Consider the following 19,884-nt stretch of genomic DNA (forward strand, 5'->3'; position numbering starts at 1 on the left):
CTTCATTTGCCTTAAGGTATTATTTTCACTAGCTTGTTTTTATCTGTACGTCAGTCAAATATTAACTTCAAGTTACACTAACTTGCTCTTAAAAGAACTCTAAAAAATCATAGGAAATATATTTTTATAGTGTTATTTCTCCTTTTTCTCTTTCAGTGGAGTGTTTTTCCACTCCATTAATATACAATGTGTGAAATATTATGCTACTCCACTTAGTTGTTTCCTAGATGCGGCCTGTAGAAAACATAGTTATTCATAACATTTTGTCAATTCCATTATGAAGGAGAGCCTTCAAAGCCATGGAATGTGTGAAGTTATAGAGGAACAACATGAAGAAAATGTTAGAATCGTGATTAATAATGAAATACTATTAGACTGTGTAGTGATTCGAGAATTTCTGTGTAAATTCTAGAACATCTGAGCCTTCCACCATCTCGAACACACAGTATTCTGGATATGAGTGTGGGATGGTAGAATCCTACCTACTGTGCATCACATGTTTGTGTGTGCAGGTTTAAAATCAGTCGCGGGAAGAAAGTAGATGCGGCGATCCAATGGCACCAACAAGTCGTCGGCGGCGGCGGCGGCGGCGGCGGCGGCTGATACTCGTATCCGAGTTTTCATTTCTCTCCTGAGATTTCCTTTGTCACGGTTCAGGCGTGGAAGTGTCGTTGATGGCTTAGCAATCCAATCCTAGCGTGGAACAGGCGGCCACAGACATTACAGCTGATGGAAGGTGGAGGACGTGGCTGAGCCTGGAGGAGTTTACGTCTCTGGCGTTTGTCATTCTCCATTCTTCAACGTTCCAGCTCAAAGTTTTGAAGAGCATTTGAGGTAACTGAGCGCCAGCGACTTCGGTCTTCTGCTATTGTGGACCAGTTACTCGGATCGATGTTCAAGTTTTTCAGATTTTTCTTGTACTGATCCTTATAACGTTTGAGAGGGGCACCTCGTGGCCTTTTACCTGTGCTCACTTCGCTGTACAGCATTTGGCGTGGAAGTCTGTCATTTTTCATCCGCTGGACATGTCCGACCCATCTGAGTTGATGCCCAATGATAAGAGCTTCCATGCTATGCATTTTTGCTCTCTCTAGAACAGCCGTGTTGGATATGAAGTCATCCCATTTTAGGTTCATGATATATCTTAGCTTCTGTTGGTTGAAGCGTTCTAGTTTCTTCAGATCGCAGCGATACAACGTCCAGGTTTCGCAACCATATAGCAGGGTGGAAATGACTACAGCTTTGTACACCATCAGTTTGGTGTACAGTGTTAGGTCTTTATTCAGGAAGACACGCTTTGTAAGACGACCAAATGCTACATGTGCAGCACGTATTCTATTCTCCACTTCTTTTCCAGATGAGCAGTTGGATGACAGTATGCTTCCCAGGTAGAGGAAATGGTCCACTTGTTCCAGGAGTGTATCATAGATGGATATGCTGAAGTCAGGAACGGAGGAGCCAGGAGTTGGCTGCGCCATCACCTTTGTCTTTGAAATATTGATGGAGAGACCAAATCGTTCGTATGCCCTGCTGAAGGAATCAACTGACAGCTGCAACTCTGCAGGTGAATGAGCTGGAGAGGCATTGTCATCAGCATACTGCAGCTCTGTCACAAGAGTGGTACTGGTGAACCTTTTTGAATGGAGTCTGGACTGGTTGAATAATCCTCCATCAAACCTGTACTTTAGTTCTATTCCTGCATTGTTTACGGTTGTCTCGTAAAGCATAGCTGCCAGATACAATGCAAATAATGTAGGTGCAAGAACGCATCCTTGTTTAAGCCCACTTGTTATTGGGAATTCACTAGTCATTTCATTCTGGCAGAGGACCTGTCCAGTCATATCAATGTGGAGAGCTTCAATCAGGTCAACAAAATGTTCAGGGCAGCCGAAGCGTTTTAAGACCATCCACATGGCTTCTCTGGGAACTGTATCAAAGGCCTTTTCTAGATCGTAGAAAACAAGTAGTAAAGGCTTTTGCTGTTCTCTGCACTTCTCCTGTAGTTGTCGTGCACAGAAGATCATGTCAATTGTCCCTCTTGAAGGTCGAAACCCGTATTGAGACTCAGGTAGTATAGTCTCTGAAAGTGTCTGGAGGCGATTTAAAAGGATTCTTGCAAAAATTTTTCCAGTGACAGAGAGTAGAGATATTCCCCGGTAGTTACCACAGACGCTTTTGTCGCCCTTTTTGAAGATGGTGACAATTGTGGAGTTCTTCAAGTCAGCTGGTACCTTGCGGGTTTCCCACATTAATATAATAAGTGAGAAGAGTCTAGTTTTTAGAGGCAAGCCACCACCCTCAATAAGCTCCATCAGGATGCTGTCAGGTCCAGGAGCCTTCCCAGGTTTCACACTCTTGAGTGCCTTGCAAAATTCTTGAAAAGTTGGAGGATCAGCCAGACAGGGTTTTGGAGGGTGCTGTGGGACATTTTTGAGAAAATCTCCAGCGGCAGTAGAAGGGCTGTTTAACAGTGAGCTGAAGTGCTCTTTCCAACGATTTAAGATGTCCTGACTTTCAGTAAGAATGGTGGAGTTGTCAGCAGCTTTAAGTGCTCCTGATGATGAGCGGATAGGTCCATACAGCTCTTTAATACCAGCATAAAAGCCACGCAGGTTCCTTGCATCAGAAAGATTTTGGAGTTCTGTGGCTTTCTGTTGCCACCATTTGTTCTTGATTACTCGTATTTCACTTTGACATTTCTGCTTGAGTTCTAGAAAGTGTGCTTTCTTTTCTGCGCAGGATGGATCTTGAGCAAGGGATAGGTAAGCATCCCGCTTTGCATTGATGATGGCTTGGATTTCTCCGTGGTTGTCATCAAACCAGTCACTTCTTTTCCGTGCACTACAACCAACAACACTCTCAGCAGTTTCTTTGATGATGTTCTTTAATGTGGTCCATTCTTGTTCGACGTCATCTGTGGTTGCTGGAGCTTTGTTAAGTTGTTCGGACAGTATGTCTTGGAAGTGTGAGCGAACATTTTTGTTGTTCAGGTTGCTTATGTTGAATTTTCTGCGTGGTGGGTTTGAAAAGTGGGATCGTGGCTTGCGATACTTTGGTACTCTCAAACGGCTGACTAAAAGTCTATGGTCCGTCCAGCACTCATCGATGTTTAGTGCTGCTTTTGTGATGAGAATGTCTTTCTTGTCACGCTGTCGCGTAATAACGTAGTCTATAAGATGCCAATGTTTGGAGCGTGGGTGCATCCATGTGGTCTTATAGCGGTTACGCAAACGGAATTGGGTATTGGAGATGAAAAGCTCGTGCTCAGCACACAGACCAAGAAGTAGCAACCCATTTGCATTGCAGTTTCCCACCCCTTGTTTACCCATGACATCTCTCCAAAAACGGTTGTCCCTTCCCACTCTGGCATTGAAATCACCAAGTAAAATTAATTTATCTTGAATGGGTATTTTAGAGAGAGTACTGTTCAGTTGGTGGTAGAACTGATTCTTTGTGTCTTCATCACTGTCTAAAGTAGGAGCATATGCAGAGACGAAGGTGATGAATCTGTCTGAACCAATGGGTACTCTAAGAGTCATCAGTCTTTCATTAATTGAGACAGGTGTAAGTCGAAGATCTTTCACTATTTTCGTTTTTACGGCAAATCCTGCACCATGGATGCGTGGTTCTCCTGCATCCTTTCCCTTCCAGAAGATGGTGTACCCTGAACGTACCTCACTAATGTGTCCCTCACCTGAGAGTCTTGTCTCACTCAAGGCAGCTATGTCTATATCTAGACGGGCTAGTTCTTGGGTGATAAGAGCAGTTCTTCTCTCTGGTCTGTAATTGTTCACGTCCAGGAGGGTCCTGACATTCCATGTCCCTATTGTCATAATCATTTCATTCTTCTTTTGTTTACGTCCGCAGTATAAGGAGTGACCTACTGGGTGCGGATTCCCAGCCCGGTTCAAGTGTGACTTCCGATGTTTAGCCCACATTTTCTAGGGCCTTCCCCATTCAGGGTGGGCAGCGGTCATCCTAAATAGGCCTGCCCAGTCGCAGGTGCAGGACCGGATTCCCGAGTAGTCACACGGGTTCTCAGGAAGGCGACCATCACACACCTGCCGCCAGTGTGCAGGTCCAGACTAGTAGCTTCCAGCCTCACTCGGAGCCTGCTACCATCGTCCTTATCCCATCGCCATTGGTCTTTAGAGAAAATGACAGGAGAAATTGCCATTTGCGTGAATTTGTTTAAGGTGGATTACAGCTTGCGAGGAAGTGACCCACACACTATGATTCTGGAACAATTCATCACGGCACATATGTATGTGACATGTGACTTCCGGTACCAGAACTGCAACGAACTGCCGCGAGCTCAATGATGGCTGAGCGGCGCCTTTACAGCCAGTTCATCTGGCATGACCTCTTCCGCCTCCACGATCTTTGAGAACCTGGGATATAAGATTCTTCTTCCGCTCGCTTCGCCGTTGGGTCGGAGGGTAGATAATAGATACTAGAGAGGAAAGTGAAAGACACCCTTGGGCCTCGGAAACCTAATACCGTTGGGGTCGAAGAAACCAAGAGTTGGCCGAGGGGGGCCGGATAGGAAAGGAAACAGGAGAAGCCTGACACAAGTAAGTGGAAGTAATGCCAGGCTTAGCTAAGGGCCCGTGTGGTTGCCACCCACATACTCCCAAGACGGGAGCCCCCTGCGGACAACACCAACAAGTACCTGTTGGGTAATCCATAGATGTTTTAGTGAGTGTGTAAGTAAGAACGATGGAGTTTATATACAGCTCTGTGCTTATTGTGAGATTGACTATTGTTATTAAAACAAGAGCAGTTCAAAAAGTACTCTTGTGGACTCTTTATGCAACCTTGTTAGGGGCAAGACTCATTTTATGATTCATGTTAGGAAAGGTCATGGTATCCAAGCCAACTTTCTTTTAACTGTAGCTCAATTTGTTTCTAACGTCCAACTGTACGAGAGATTGCAGGAAGTTACATATCCATGTGGAGAAGTGAATTTTTTTATTGTGTCTGGAGGTCAAATACATCATTAGTTGACAAAAAGTAAAGTTTGTATGTCTACTTATTTTATAAGTAGAAAGAGTCTAAAAATTCTTGTACCTAGCATTATTCGACAGAGAAGAAGTCAAGAGGGTTTCCAGCAATCAGCTGTTCAGTAAAGAAGAGTGGCTGCAAATTCCAAGTAAGCCATTTTGTAAAGAAGTGGAAAGTGGTTTGGGAGAATAAGCTGATATAACCCAGATCCACACTCACACTTGTCAGAACATTAGAACTGTTACAAACTATTTGTATGTACTCAAGCTAAATAAAATGAATAAAAAATCTTCTACTTTGGAAAGAAAGTAAAGAAAGATACTCTTCTCATAGTTATATCTTGTGTTTGACACTAAATAGCAGTTGTTCCCAACATAAGTGGAATGACGTATGTCTCACAAGTATTTGTTTACAGTAAGCTTTTTTCATTATTAAACAGTGTAAAGTTGTAAATGTAGTATACCGATTAAGTTTCTAAGGGTTACTTATCTTTTAGTAATGAATGCCCTGACTTGTTCACTTCCTTGAAACCCTCTTTCTTGAAAGAATCTTGAAACAATGAATGGACATTATGTAGTTCCAATATGATGGATATAGAGGAATTATCAGCAAAGTTTTTTTGATTGTGAATTATTGTCTGGATAAGTATGTGATGAGTAAATAGAATAAGGACAGAAAAGAATTGTAAATACTGGTCTGGATAAGTATGTGATGAATAAATAGAACAAGGACCCATCATGGTTTAACTACACAACTTGGAAAATGTTGAGGAAACAAAAAATAACACGGAAATGCTGACAGGTGAAAGTTAGTAGAAAATAGTGCATCTATAAAAAGGTCTTGCCAAGATACCAAAAAATTTCTGGTTATATATAAAATTGTTAACCAGGTTGAAGCCTCTTATGCAGTTACTTTTGGAGAAGTCTTCTGTGGCAATAGGAAAGTTGAAGTTTTAAATTTCACATTTAAAAAGTCATTGAAGCAGACATACCATCTTTTGACTATCACACAAACTTCTGTATGGAAGACAGAAATAAGTATTCCTGGGGCTGACAAGCAACTGAAAGAGTTGAAAAGCAATAAGATTCCAGGTCCAGATGTAATCCCAATTTGGTTTTACAGAGAGTCATCTTCAGTGATGGTCCTTTACATGGCTTTTATGTACCATGAATCTCTTTCCAGGTGTATACTCCCAAGTAATTTGAGGAAAAAAATTGCAAGTGACTCCTGTATGTAAGAAGGGATACAAGAAGGGCAAAATAACAGGCTCAAAATTACTGACAAATATCCTCAACACTGGTTTGCTGCATACCGTATTTACTCGAATCTAAGCCGCACCTGAAAAATGAGACTCGAAATCGAGGAAAAAAAATTTTCCTGAATCTAAGCCGCACCTGAAATATGAGATTCGAAATTCAAGGGGAAAGAAAAGTTTTAGGCCGCACTTCCAAATCGAAACAAAGTTGGTCCATTGTAATATGAGACACAATTTAGGTTGAATGAACGACGATACGGCTGTAGTAGTTTGGTTCGAGTCGTAAGCTTAGCAGTTAAGCTTTACCAGGTAGCCGTTGTTATGCGTCAGGCGCTCCGTCCGTATTTATACGAGTGCCCTTCCTTTTTCACATGCTTCGTCTGGTTTGAATTGATTGCTTATTTTTCTTTGATCTGACAAGTGCAGTTCTCTTTGTTATAGGTGTTTCCGTCACTCAAAGCTGAAAATGCATTACTGTACTGTGTCATGCATTGTTTGTCGCATTCTGAAAATGAGGGTTTACGGCCTGTCGCCGCTTGCGGCATGGCTTGCTTTTGTGCACGCTACCGCCGCTTTTTAAAAAAAAAAAAAAAAAAAAAAAAAAAAAAAGAGAGAGAGAGAGAAATCGTCTCATTAGCGAAACAATGGCAAGAGACTGCTATTCGTTGCTACTTGCACTGCTGCTTTCTTTGATAATGATCAACAAGAACCAAATAATAGACTGCGTATGATAGAAGATGTTCTGAACGAGAATTTAGCGAAAATTTTTTCCGTTTAAAAATCTTTGCAGACGCCTCTTTAGTACATTACATTATGCACAGAAATTAGAGTCATCTTAGATTTAAAAATCTAGTCAATTGCCGTGCTTCATTTCTGACTGTATCACTATTAGGCATAAGAATAATACGAATATAAACATGACATGGTATGTATATTCTTCCGCATCTGCTGTTGTCTCACTCTAGTTTCGTAGTTTATTAGGCGGACAGGATTTAAATGAGATAGCAGCAAACATGAAAGAATACATGGCAAAATGTTTATATTCGTATTATTCTTATGGTGAAGAGAATACTGCATGTGATTCACAATTCATAAAAGTTCCTATTAGCAACCCTTTCTTCTCACAGTTAGGAAAAAATTCAGAAAGCAGAGTTGGCCATATTGACAAATATCCCAAACAGTCTTGCCAGTCGGATTTTTGTAGAACATTGAAATGCTGCTACGTTCGAAGAGGAACAATACGGAATTTGTATTTACTTCGTCGGATAATGTATGAAAATGCAGTGGTCGAAACTCGGGGCGGAGAAAAAAAAGCTCGTCTTCCACCTTTTTTTTATTTATTTACTGACGCAGAGGTTTTGGTGCCAGTATGTGCCTTTGTGCCTCTGAAGCATGCCTGCGTAGCGCTACTTATATTCGACGACAGAAGTTAGTTGTGGCGGCACCTACCAACATTTTTCAGAACTTCCGCTTACTTTGCACTCGATTCTAAGCTGCAGGCGGTTTTTTGGATTACAAAAACCAGAAAAAAAGTGCGGCTTAGATTCGAGTAAATACGGTAATTCTTGATCATATTTTTAGTTAAAGTATAATAATTTTCCTCGAGGCAGGAAAGTATATGTTCACAAATTGACACATATTAAGAAAGCATCGCTCGTGCTGAACTCAGCTTGCCCTTTTCTCTCATGATATCCTGCAAACTATGTATCAAGGCAACAGAGACTTCCCATATTTTTAGATTTCTGGAAAGCATTTGACACAGTGCTCCACTGCAGACTGTCATCAGAGGTCCAAGTATATGGAATAGGTTCTCAGATATGTGCATTTTTCAAAGGCTTCTTAAGTAATAGAAACCAGTATGTTATCCTCAGTGGTGAGTGTTCCTCGAAGACAAGGATATTGTCAGGAACATGAACAGCAAACTGTAACTGTTTGCTGATTATGCTGTAGTCTACAGGAAGTTGTCATTGAGTGACTGTAGGAGGATACAGGATGACTTAGACAGAATTTCTATTTGTTATTATGAATCACAACTTGCTCTAAATTTAGAAAAAACATAGTTTAATGCAGATGAGTAAGAAAACCAATCCTGTAATATTTGAATACAATATTTGTGGGCTTCTTGTTATTGGCATATCATTTACAGAAAATTACAAAACAGTATGAAATGGAATGAGTACATAAGTTCGGTAGTAGGAAAGGCAAATAATTGACTTGAGGTTACTGGGAGAATTCCAGGAACGTGTAACTCATGGCCACCGACTAACTATGGCCAAGAGGCAGCTGGACCACCCAGTTGCTGAGCACCTTGCCCAACATAGTGTCCTTCACTTCAGTGACTGCTTCACAGTCTGTGCCATCTGGATCCTTCCTACCAACAATAGCTTTTCTGAACTGCACAGTTGGGGGATCTACCTGCAATATATCCTATGTTCCTGTACCCCCATGGCCTCAACCTTCATTGGTCACTGTCTTCACTGACCTATCCCCTTCCCTGCTCCCACTCCAGCACTACACAGCCTTCTGCTCTACCAATACATTCACAGCCTTTAAATTTTTCTCCTTTTCTGCTCCCTGCCACCCCCTGTCTAACCTCATGACTGCACCAAGCTGCCCTACCCTGTCCCCGCCAAGTCCCTTTATGCTCCCAAAAGCAGTATTTTGCTGTCCCCCACAACTATTGTACTATCCCTTCCCCTCACCACTTCAACTTCCTGCTTCTCCCCACCATCCAGACTGCTTCTCCTATCATGCACAGTTTCTCACAGTCTGGCATCAGCAGCGTAAGACAGTGGTCGTGTGCGTGAGATGTGCTTGCATGAATGTGTGTGTGTGTGTGTGTGTGTGTGTGTGTGTGTGTGTGTGTGTGTGTTTTGTCTGCTTTAGAAGGCCTTTCGCCAAAAGCTCACTTGTTTAGCAGTCTTTTTGTTGTGCCTGTCAGCAACTCAACATCTCCTGTACTTGGTGAGTAGCAATATATTGTTTTCCTGATACTATCGTATATCAAAATTTATAATTTAATAATGACACTACATTTTATTGCTTAAGGGAAAGGAGGGAGGGTGTTCTGCATCCGTGCAGTAGTTCTGCCATGTTACAGCCATTGATAGGTATACATTGCAACGAAATTGTTGAATACTTTCTCACAGAGGCCATCATTCAGTTTGTCTAGTTTGAAGGATGATGCCCATTGGTGATAGCTTTTGGACTTTTGGACATGACTGATGACAAAATCCTAGAAAATTATAGCCATGGCTTTTGCTACATATGTAAACATTTTGCTTGCTTTGGTGCAGTTTCAACCTTTGTCACTGCTCCTTCATCATTGTCGTGTAATCGTGGATCTGTCTTTTGTCTTTATCATGAGATACTGTTGCGGATTGCATTTCTGCAAGTCTGAACATTACTCAGTTATGTTCATTCAGCTTGTTTGATGGTTTAAGATGTGCATCAATGATGTGAAAACATTAAAGCTGCACAAACCTTTGTGTAACATCTGTTTGACATACCTAATTAATATGTTTGGATAGGTAAAAAATCCGTTCTTTAAGGGCAGCAGCAGTAGGTACATACAAAGACACTTAAATTTGCAAGCTTTTGGAGCTAGTGGCTCCTTCTTCTTGCAGAAGGCTTGAAGGAGAATGAAGAGGCGTGAAGGAAAAGGACTGTTGATGTGAAGGAAATGGGGAGAATTTGGAAAAGTTGCCCAAAACTCTGGATCAGGGAAGACTTACCAGACAGGATGGCATGGAATGAGTCTTTCCTTTCATCCCGTGCAGTAAGTCTCCTGTGGGTTACTCTTCTGAACTGTCCCCATTTCCCACACCTCACCTGTCCTTTTCCTTCACCCCTCTTCCTTCTCCTTCAACACTTCTATCAGAAGAAGGAGCCACTGGCTCCAAATGCTTGCATATTAAAATACCTTTATAATGTGTTCTCCTGCTGCCACTCTACATCTACAGCTGCATTTACATCTATATTCTGCAAACCACCAGAAAGTGCATGCAGAGGGTACATTCCATTGTACCAGTTATTAGGGTTTCTTTCAGTTCCATTCATGTATGGAGGTGGGAAGAATGATTATTTAAATGGCACTGTGCATTGCTGTAATTATTCTAATCATATCTTTGCAATTCCTATATGAGCAATACGTAGGAGGTTGTAGTACATTCCTAAAGTCATTATTTAAAGCCAGTTCGTGAAACTTTGTTAGTAGACTTTCTTGGGGTAATTTACGTCTATCTTCAAGAGTTTGTCAGTTCAGTTCCTTTAGTATTTCTGTGACACTTTCCCATGAATCAAACGCACCTGTAACCGTTTTGCTGCCCTTCTGTGTATGTGTTCAGTTATTCCTGTTAGTCTCATTTTGTACACTCCCACACACTTGAGCAGTATTCTAGAACCAGTCACATGAATGATTTGTAAGCAATCTCCTTTGTAGACTGATTGCACTTCTCCAGTATTTTACCAATGAACCAAAGTCTGTCATCTGCTTTACCCACAACTGAGCCTATATGGTCATCCCATTTAATATGCCTACAAAATGTAACACTGAGGTATTTGTATGAGTTGGCTGATTCCGACAGTGACCCATTGATATTATAGTCATGGGATACTACATTGTTTCATTCTGTGAAGTGCACAGTTTTATATTTTTGAACACCTAAGGCAAGTCACCAATCTTTGTACCACTTTGAAATCTTATCAAGATCTCACTGAATATTTAAGCAGCTTCTTTCAGGCAGTTTTACACTTCGTGAGTAGATTTTTTATCTATCCAGTTACATTATATTTTCAAAACCTGATTATTTTCATTGATTTAAAATATGTTTGCAATGTTAGTGAGCTCATTAACCTTCAGCTGGTACGCCTTGAATAAATCATCCTTCTCTTCAGTCATACAGGTTTTACAGTTTCTGAACTTCAACATATTCCATTGCTGAATGGAAGTATTATTGTGCTTCTTTTTAATAACTCACTTCTTAATCAGTTAAACTGAAGGAAAGTAATCCATTCATGTTAACTGTAACTTCCTTTTTATATTTATTGTGCTTATAGGATTGAAATTAACTACTTTATCACAGATTTTAGCCTCAGTGACAGTGGAATTAACCTGCTGACTGCTGGAGTTGCACCATCTGCTTGGTGTGCTGAGGTGCTGTGGCTTGTGGCATAGTATGGCTACCTGTGCCAAGTGCCTGTTCCTCAAGACGCAGCCAGGGCTTGAGCAGCCCGTGCTGCCTTACCCGCCCTATGCTGAATATTTCTGGAGTGACTACAACTCCAGGCAAATTGCTGTGTCCTCTCACGGCTGATACAGAATAAATACTCTCACTACATAGGTTCTCTGCAGATGAATTACTGCAGAAACAAACTGAGTTGTTAAAACTATTTTCCATCACTAAAAATTGTATCTGACTTGTGTTGTTTACACAATTTTTGTAGCTTACACCAAAAGTGATGTGATTCGTTAGATTTACCTCAATGGTTTACTGTTCTTTCTTGCATACCCATTTATAACATTTGCATTACTCTGAGGATTGCTCACTGTACTAAGCCATAGATTAAGGATAACTGCATATTGTTTTTGTTGTTCAAAATGTTGTATTAAGTCATTTATAGGAGAAAGCAATGTACAGATCATCGTTCATATCACACTACAACATCAGAATTTACTGAAAGCAATGGTAAGAAAAGTTATACTTCAGTTTATTAAATTCATTTTGTGATATGTTCAAAAATTTCACATGGCCTACAATTTGATTCTGAGAACACAACAAACTGAGTGCTTAGGCATCCACCGTCAGATTATTTACCTGTTATAGGTACAGCGTGTAAAGTGTTCCATCCAGGCATAGATGCAACCATCCTTTGCAGATGGTAATCAGTGCTACTATAGTTTGGGATCACTGGAAATGATTGATTGTCTGCCACAGATATTTTGTTTTGTGCTGCAGATAAGTACTCAACAGATTTTCCAACATTTGAAAGCTGTAAAATCTGTCCTTTGTTAGCACATTAAATTCAAAGTCATGAACTGTAAATTTAGGAGTTCATTTTACACTCTGTGAATATATTTTCCTTCCTTCTTTTTGATCCAGGCTTTGGACCTGCACTGTCAAAGTTAAAAATATATTTTTATTTTGTTTTTTGCTTTTTTATAATTCTTTTTTTTTCATTTTCAAAGTTTTTTCTGATAGCATTGTTGTATTTGTGTAGTGCTGCAACTAGTAATTCATTTTTGTGTGGTAATTTTCAACTGATAAGAAACTTCCTGGCAGATTAGAACTGTGTGCCGGACCGAGACTCGAACTCGGGACCTTTGCCTTTCGCGGCAAGTGCTCTACCAACTGAGATACCCAAGCACCATGCTTGGGTAGCTCAGTTGGTAGAGCACTTCCTGCGAAAGGCAAAGGTCCCGAGTTCGAGTCTCGGTCAGGCACACAGTTTTAATCTGCCAGGAAGTTTTACAGTCGTACCTACTTTCTCGATACACTTTCTGTTTCGAGCAAACAATGCATCTCTGCCTTAGTGTACTCAGTTTTTGTTGTTGTCCCTGTATAAACAATAAAATCTAAGACATAGCCAGTCTTACAATCACATAACACAAATGTTTCTATTCGAATCTACTCTGTTTCGATGGAATGAATTGTCTGAAAGATAATCATCTGTTGAACAATAACAAAACTTTCATCAATGCAGAGTTTTTGATGTAGATTAAATGCACAATGGAAACTTGTATGAACTATATTGACAGTTTTCCTATTTTTGAATAACCTGTCTCCTCCAGTATTGGCAGATTTGTCACTGAAATGTAACATTCTCACAAGTAACAAGAAACGATCTCTTGACATCAGTTCACTAAAAATTGAAATGTTTAGAAGAACATCTCTGCTCCAGTATTCACTAATTTTCAATTTTTTTCACGCAGGGTACCAGAAGACAAACCACTATGAGACAATACATTTGTTCATATCCAGTATCTTTCCACTTTGTTATTCAAGAATGCACTGATTCTGGAGTATTCTCATTGGTGAATAAATAAAATCAATTTGTTTCATCAGCTGTATATTTAATCAGTTATTCTGTAAAGAATAACTTGAAAACTGACAGAATACTTGGCTCATTCCATATTTGACACACATCCCAAGAGCGTATTATCAAATGTTTGATTAACTGGCTGAAAATCATTTTCTTTCCAATCAAATTTATCGCTAAGATGTTGTTTCTTCACAGGCGTTTCCCTATCACTTTCTGAGTCTTCAGATTCATAACAACTAACATCTCTTGTTGAAACACGAGACTCCATTGACACCCCTGCTGACATGGATGGTTTATGACTACAGCTTTCTCATTCTGTGGAAGAGCTGCCACTTTTGTTAAAATCAATTAGTTCATCCTCACTGTCACTCCTCATAAGAACGTCCATGATTTCTTTCTCAGTGCGCCCACAATGTCATGCCGTTTTCTTTGTAAAACACAGGACGTGAAGAACACTGAAGTAAATTCTGATGTGCAGTGCTGTAGTGCGAAGCCTAGGCTCACAGCAGAGAATCGGACATCAGGCTAGTGGGCAGAACTGTGAAAGATTTGTGAGGCATTCGGCTGGAGGTCTGCTGTGGAAGCTATTTTGTCATTAGCACTCAGGTAGTGGGCTATCTATACTTATAACCAGTGCTCAGGGGTCAGCAAATGGGTGCAACTTAACTCTTCAACAGTGCACAGGGGAAAACCGACCGCCGTGATTAAACTCATCATTAGCACCCAGGGACGAGCAGGAAAAATGACCAGTAAACTTGCCAACAGCTGTCACAGGATACACCTGGGATGTAACCAATGCCTTCTAACAACTGTTTCACCATACGCCATTTTTAATTCATCTAGACAGTGAAAATATTTGCTCATAAATAAATAATGTCTTTCATTTTTTAGTTTTTGCAACTTTTACAAATGACAGATCAATGTACACAAAGTCTCTGATTGATTATCTTGAAACTGGTGAAACTGGTCAAATATTCATGTGCTACTCTTATGAACATCTGCAGAAAGAGGTAGAAGGTCAGTGAAAGTACCTCTAGGTGCTAAATTGTTGGATTTCCATGACTCTTCACAGAATGTGGGGTTCGGAGGCTTGTCTTTTCTGTAAAGTAGGATGGATGGAAATCTGTGGTATCTCTGCTGAAAGAGCACAATGCAGGTGCACGCGCAAGTATTTCGGAGTGCACCATTCATTGTACAATCTTGAACATGGAGCTCAGAAGCAGGCCACCCCTAGCTTCTTCACATGGTGACCCAATGACATTGTCAGTTTCAAGTGCAGTGGGCATGGGACCATCGAGATTTGACCATCATTCAATGGAAATGTGTTGGCTCTTCGGGTGAATCACATTTTTTTTCTGGACTATGTCAATGGCTGTCTCCGCAAATGCTGTCATCGAGGTGAATGGTGGCTCGATGCATGCAGTGTATCAGGGATTCAGGCTGGTGGGAGCAGTATTATGCTATGGAAGACATTCTCCTGTGCTTGCATTGGGGCGTGTGGTAGTAATCAAAGATGCACTGACAGCTGCGAACAACCTGCATCCCATCATGTTTGATGTCTTCGCCGATGATGATGTCATTTCAGCAGTACAGCTGTCCATGTCTCAGAGCCAGAAGCACCCCACAGTGTTTTGAGGAGCAGTATAGGGAACTCACGTCACTATCTCAGCGACCAAATTCACCAGATGTAAATCCTTTGGAAACCATCTGGGTTGCTATTGAGCACCATCACTGCATACGCAAATCAGTGGCTCATTATTTACATGGATTACATGACCTGTGCATAGACATCTAATCCCACATACCTCCACAAACCCGTAAACAAACTATCAGGTCCCTGATACGCAGAATCAGTGATGTATTTCATTCCAAAGATGGACAAACAACCTATTAAGCAGATGGTCATAATGTTTTGGCTCATCAGCATATATATGTGTGAAAAGGTTTAACACACAACATTTATCTTCAAATGTTAATATGAAATATATACAAACCGAAATTCTTTCAATAAATAGAGATGATTATTTATTAGAAAAGGTTTTAAATTTGTTTTAAATAGATCGCCATTATGCATTCTTATGGATTCCTTCCATTGATTGTACCAACTGAGCCTCTGGTATATGGACTGAGGACTGTTACTAGTAAATTCTTTCTTTGTCTGCAATAAATGTGCTTATTTCTTGTCTTATACTTAGGTACATTGTATCCAATGAGTATACAGTGAGATATATATTTTTGATCAGAGCATTAGGTCCACCTGCATCCTACTGTTGTAATTGGCCAGTCTTAAAATAATTTTGTACTATAACTTTTTGTTTCTGAATTCATATGTGCCTTTTCATGTGAACACACCACTGTGTCAATCAATCTCAGTCTTAAATGCTCATTCCCAGTATAGTCACATCTCAATCCTTCAGTTAATTGGTTACATGTTCTATAATTCATTTAAATGATTATTTTATCGAAATGATGTGGAATGAGTCAGTTTATAGGATATGTTTACGTAATTAGTGTTAACATTAATGAACACATTATCATTTTATTCCTACTCATGCAACTACACTTTTTTTTTACTGGCCACTAGTTTTTAAGTACGACTTCTTCAATGGAATTTAAGAATTTGTCAAGCAGAAATGCTTTTTAATTAGATTTACAACTTGCTTCACTGCGTGTCAGACATTTTATATTACTGGACAAATTATTTAAAATTTGTATTGCTGCGTATTGAACTACTCCCTGTGCCACTAACAACTTGAACTGTGGATAATAAAGTCATTTTGCTCTCTTTTATTGTGGGTATGTACATCATTGTTCTTTTCAAGCTGTGATGGATTATTTATAATGAATTTCATTAGAGAAAATATGTTTTTCCTATAGAGAAAAAAAGGTACTCTGAAAATGTGTCTGGAAATGTGCTGTTGCCACAGTAGATGGGGCTGACAAATGAAAGTTCCTCTGATCATGTGCCATGTGTTCCCTGTGTGTTGCAGGCTGTGTAATCAACACAGCATACTGTAAGCAGCAGAATGGTCCTGTATTCATGTCAGGAACAAGCTGAGATGGCATTGTGTATGGCCAAGGAGATATAAATGATCAAAAGGCAGTATGGCATTACCAAAACAAGTACCCTTATAGACATCAACTAGATCACACAAACCTTTTTTGGGCATTTGTGTGATCGTAGGTCCTTTCAGACAGATGAACGTGGAAGGAGGCAACAGACTGTGCATACACATATTTAGATGACCGTGCTGCCTCTTGACCATTTCCATATGCTTGGCTGTACACAAACACCATCTCAACCTGTTCTCGACATGAATACTGGACCATTCTGCTACTTACAGCATGCTGTGTCAATCACACAACCTCCAACACACAATGAACACACAGCACATGGTCAGAGGAACTTTCATTTGTCAGTGCCATGTATAGTGCCAATGATGCATTTCCAGACAGATGTTCACAGAAGATTTTTTCCTCCATTTCCCATCAGGAATCCATCCCTACAGTTTGTTGGTTTTATTAATGTTTGCCCTGTTTAAGGAATAGGAGTGGACCCCAAATTGAACTATGTCTTTGGGATTTTACCACAGTCACTAAAATTTTCTACCTTCCCAACATCGTCAGAATTATTCAGCACAACCTTTTCCATTCTGTTTGTCAAGTATGATTCAGATCAGCTGTGTGTAAAGCCATCAGACTTGAGTTTCTCTAAGGGAGAATTATGATCTACACAATTGAAGGCCTTGGAGAGATCACAAAAAATAACAACAGGTGATATACTTTTCTTTAAGGCTTGTGCTGTTTGATGAGTGAATGTATAAATAGCATTCTCAGTCAAGTGTCCATTCTGGATCCCAAACTGTGATGATGCTTAGTAAATTGTTTCCATTTAAGTGTGTAAATACTCTTGACTACATTACTTTTTCGAATATTTTGGAAAAAGATGTCAGTAAGGAAGTTGTAGGATAATTGTTGAAGTCTGTCTTGTCATCTTTTCTTATGAAGTGGTTTAATAATTGCACAGTTTAACCTGTCTGGAGAAATTCCATGTGACAGTGCTGCATTGTGTATATCACTAAGGATATTACTTATTAAGTTGGAACACATTGTGCATAAGTGGTCATACATAACGTGTGTATCATAAATGGTAATCTTCAATATTATGAAAATGATAGCTTGCTATTCAGCATATAGTGGAGCTTTTGAGTCACGGACAGGCACAACAAAAGGACTGCTAAACAAGTAAGCTGTTGGCCAAAAGGCCTTCTTCTTAATTCAACAGCACACACACACACACACACACACACACACACACACGACTCACTCACATGACCACTTTCTCTGGCCGCTGAGGCCAGACAGTGAGTAATAGCACATGATGGGACAAGCAGTCCGGGTGATATCGGTAGGATGAGGCTGGGACAGAGAGGGGGAGGGATAGCAGGGTAGGAGTGGGGGATGGTAAAGTGCAGCTTGTGGAAGTATACAGGGACAAGGTGGGCAGAGGGTAGGGCATCTAGCTGCAGTTGGGAGGTTAGACAGAGAGCTGCAGGAGGGGGGACAGGGTGAGTGGAAAAGGTACAGGGAAGGAGATAGATGGGTGAAGGACAATGACTAATGACAGGTGAGACCAGGAGGGTTTTGGGAATGTGGGATATATTAGAGGGAGAGTTGCTACCTGCACAATTCAGAAAAGCTGGTGTTGTTAGGAAGCATCCAATAGGCCCAGGCCATGAAGCAGTCATTGAAATGAAGAACATTGTTTTGGGCAGTATGTTCAGCAACTGAGTGATCCAACTGTTTCTTGGATGCAATTTTTTGATGGTCATTCGTATGGACAGAAAGACTGTTGGTTGTCATTCCTACATAGACAGCAACATAGTGGTTGCAATTTAGCTTGTAGATCACATGACTTGTTTCTCAGGTAGCCCTTCCTTTTATGAGACAGTTGATACTTGTGATTGGTGTGTGGGAGGATGTAGGGGGCAGATCTTGCATCTAGATCTATTACAGGGATATGAACCATGAGGCAAGGGGTTGGTAGCAGGAATTTTGTGGGGATGAATGAGGATATTGTGTAGATTCAGTGGATGGTGGATACCACTGTGTGAGGGTGGGTGGACTTGGATGGACTTCCCTCATTTCAGAGCACAACAAGAGATAGTGAAAACTGTGGTGGAGAATGTGATTCAGTTGCTCCAATCATGGGCGATAGTAGACACGAGGGGAATACTCCTCTGCAGCCAGGTGGTGGAACATTGGGAGATGGTGAGTGACTGAAGAGATAAGGCACAGGAGATCTGTGTCTGTACAAGATTGGAAGACTAATTACGGTCTGTGAAGGCCTCAGTGAGACCCTTGGTATATTTTGAGAGGGACTGCTCATTTCTACACGTAAGATGGCCACAGGTGGTGAGGCTGTGTGGAAGGGTCTTCTCGGTATCGAATAGGCGGTAGCTGTCAAAGTGGAGGTAGATTTGATATGGATGAAGGTACTGATGTAGCCAACTTTGAGATGGAGATCAATGTTGATGGAGGTGGTTTGTTTGGCCGAGGAGAACCAGGTGAAGGGAATGGGGGAAAAGGTGTTGAGTTTCTGGATAAATATGGATGGGGTGTCCTCACACTTCATCCAGATCACGAAGATGTCATCAATGAATCCAAAGCAGGTGAGGGGCTTGGGACTCTGGTTTTTAGGAAAGATTCCTATAGATGGCTCATGAATAATCTGGCGTAGGACACTGCCATTCCATATCCTGGTTTTGTTTGTAGGTGATGCCTTCAAAGGAGAAGTAATTGTGGATAAGGATATAGTTGGTCATATTGATCAGTAAGGAGGTTCTAGGTTTTCGGGAAAGTTTGTGTTCAGTAGCGGCAAGGCCATGAGCATTAGGATTGTTAGTGCAAAGAGAGGTGGCACCAATAATGATGAGCAGGACACTTTGTTAAAGGGACAGGAATCATGGAGAGTTGGTGGAGGAAATGGTTGGTATCTTTTATACAGGAGTGTAGGTTGTGTGTGACAGGGCTGAAAGTGTTGTTCTTCAAGAGCAGGGATTCTCTCAGTGGGAGCACAGTAACCAGCCACAATAGGTCATCCTGAACAGCTGTGTTTATGGACTTTAGGAAACATGTAGAAGATAGGAGGGCAGGGAGTGGTAGGGGTGAGGAGGAGGTAGATTCTGGCTAGTGATTCTGGGATGGGTCTAAGGATTTGAGGAGAGACTGGAGGTCCTGCTGGATATCTGGTACAGGGTCACTGTGGCAGGGTTTGTAGGTGGGGAACTCTGAGATCTTGTGAAGTCCTTCCATGACGTAATCCTAGCAGTTCAAAACAACAGTGGTGGAGCCTTTGTCAGTAAGCAGGATTGTAAGGTCAGGATCAGTTTTTAGGTGGTGGATTGCAGTTCTTTCTGTGGATTTAAGGTTACCTTGCATGTTGTGGGATTTGGGGAATGATAGTGAAGCAAGATCCAAGGGTAAGAAATTCTGGAAAGTTAATGGGGGGGGGGGGGGGATTTTTGGGGTTAGTGGATCATGTTTGAATGGGAAGAGTGAACTGAGTCAGGCAGAGGTGTTAA

General features: G+C 40.9%; 1 protein-coding gene across 1 annotated transcript in view; it reads left to right on the plus strand.

Moving 5' to 3' along the window:
* Window positions 1-19,884, plus strand: part of LOC124619340 (protein unc-80 homolog) — a 905,779-nt gene that overhangs the window by 506,943 nt on the left and 378,952 nt on the right. The gene's annotated exons all lie outside the window — the stretch shown is intronic.

Source organism: Schistocerca americana, chromosome 6 (genome assembly GCF_021461395.2).
Source record: "Schistocerca americana isolate TAMUIC-IGC-003095 chromosome 6, iqSchAmer2.1, whole genome shotgun sequence".
NCBI lineage: Eukaryota > Metazoa > Arthropoda > Insecta > Orthoptera > Acrididae > Schistocerca > Schistocerca americana.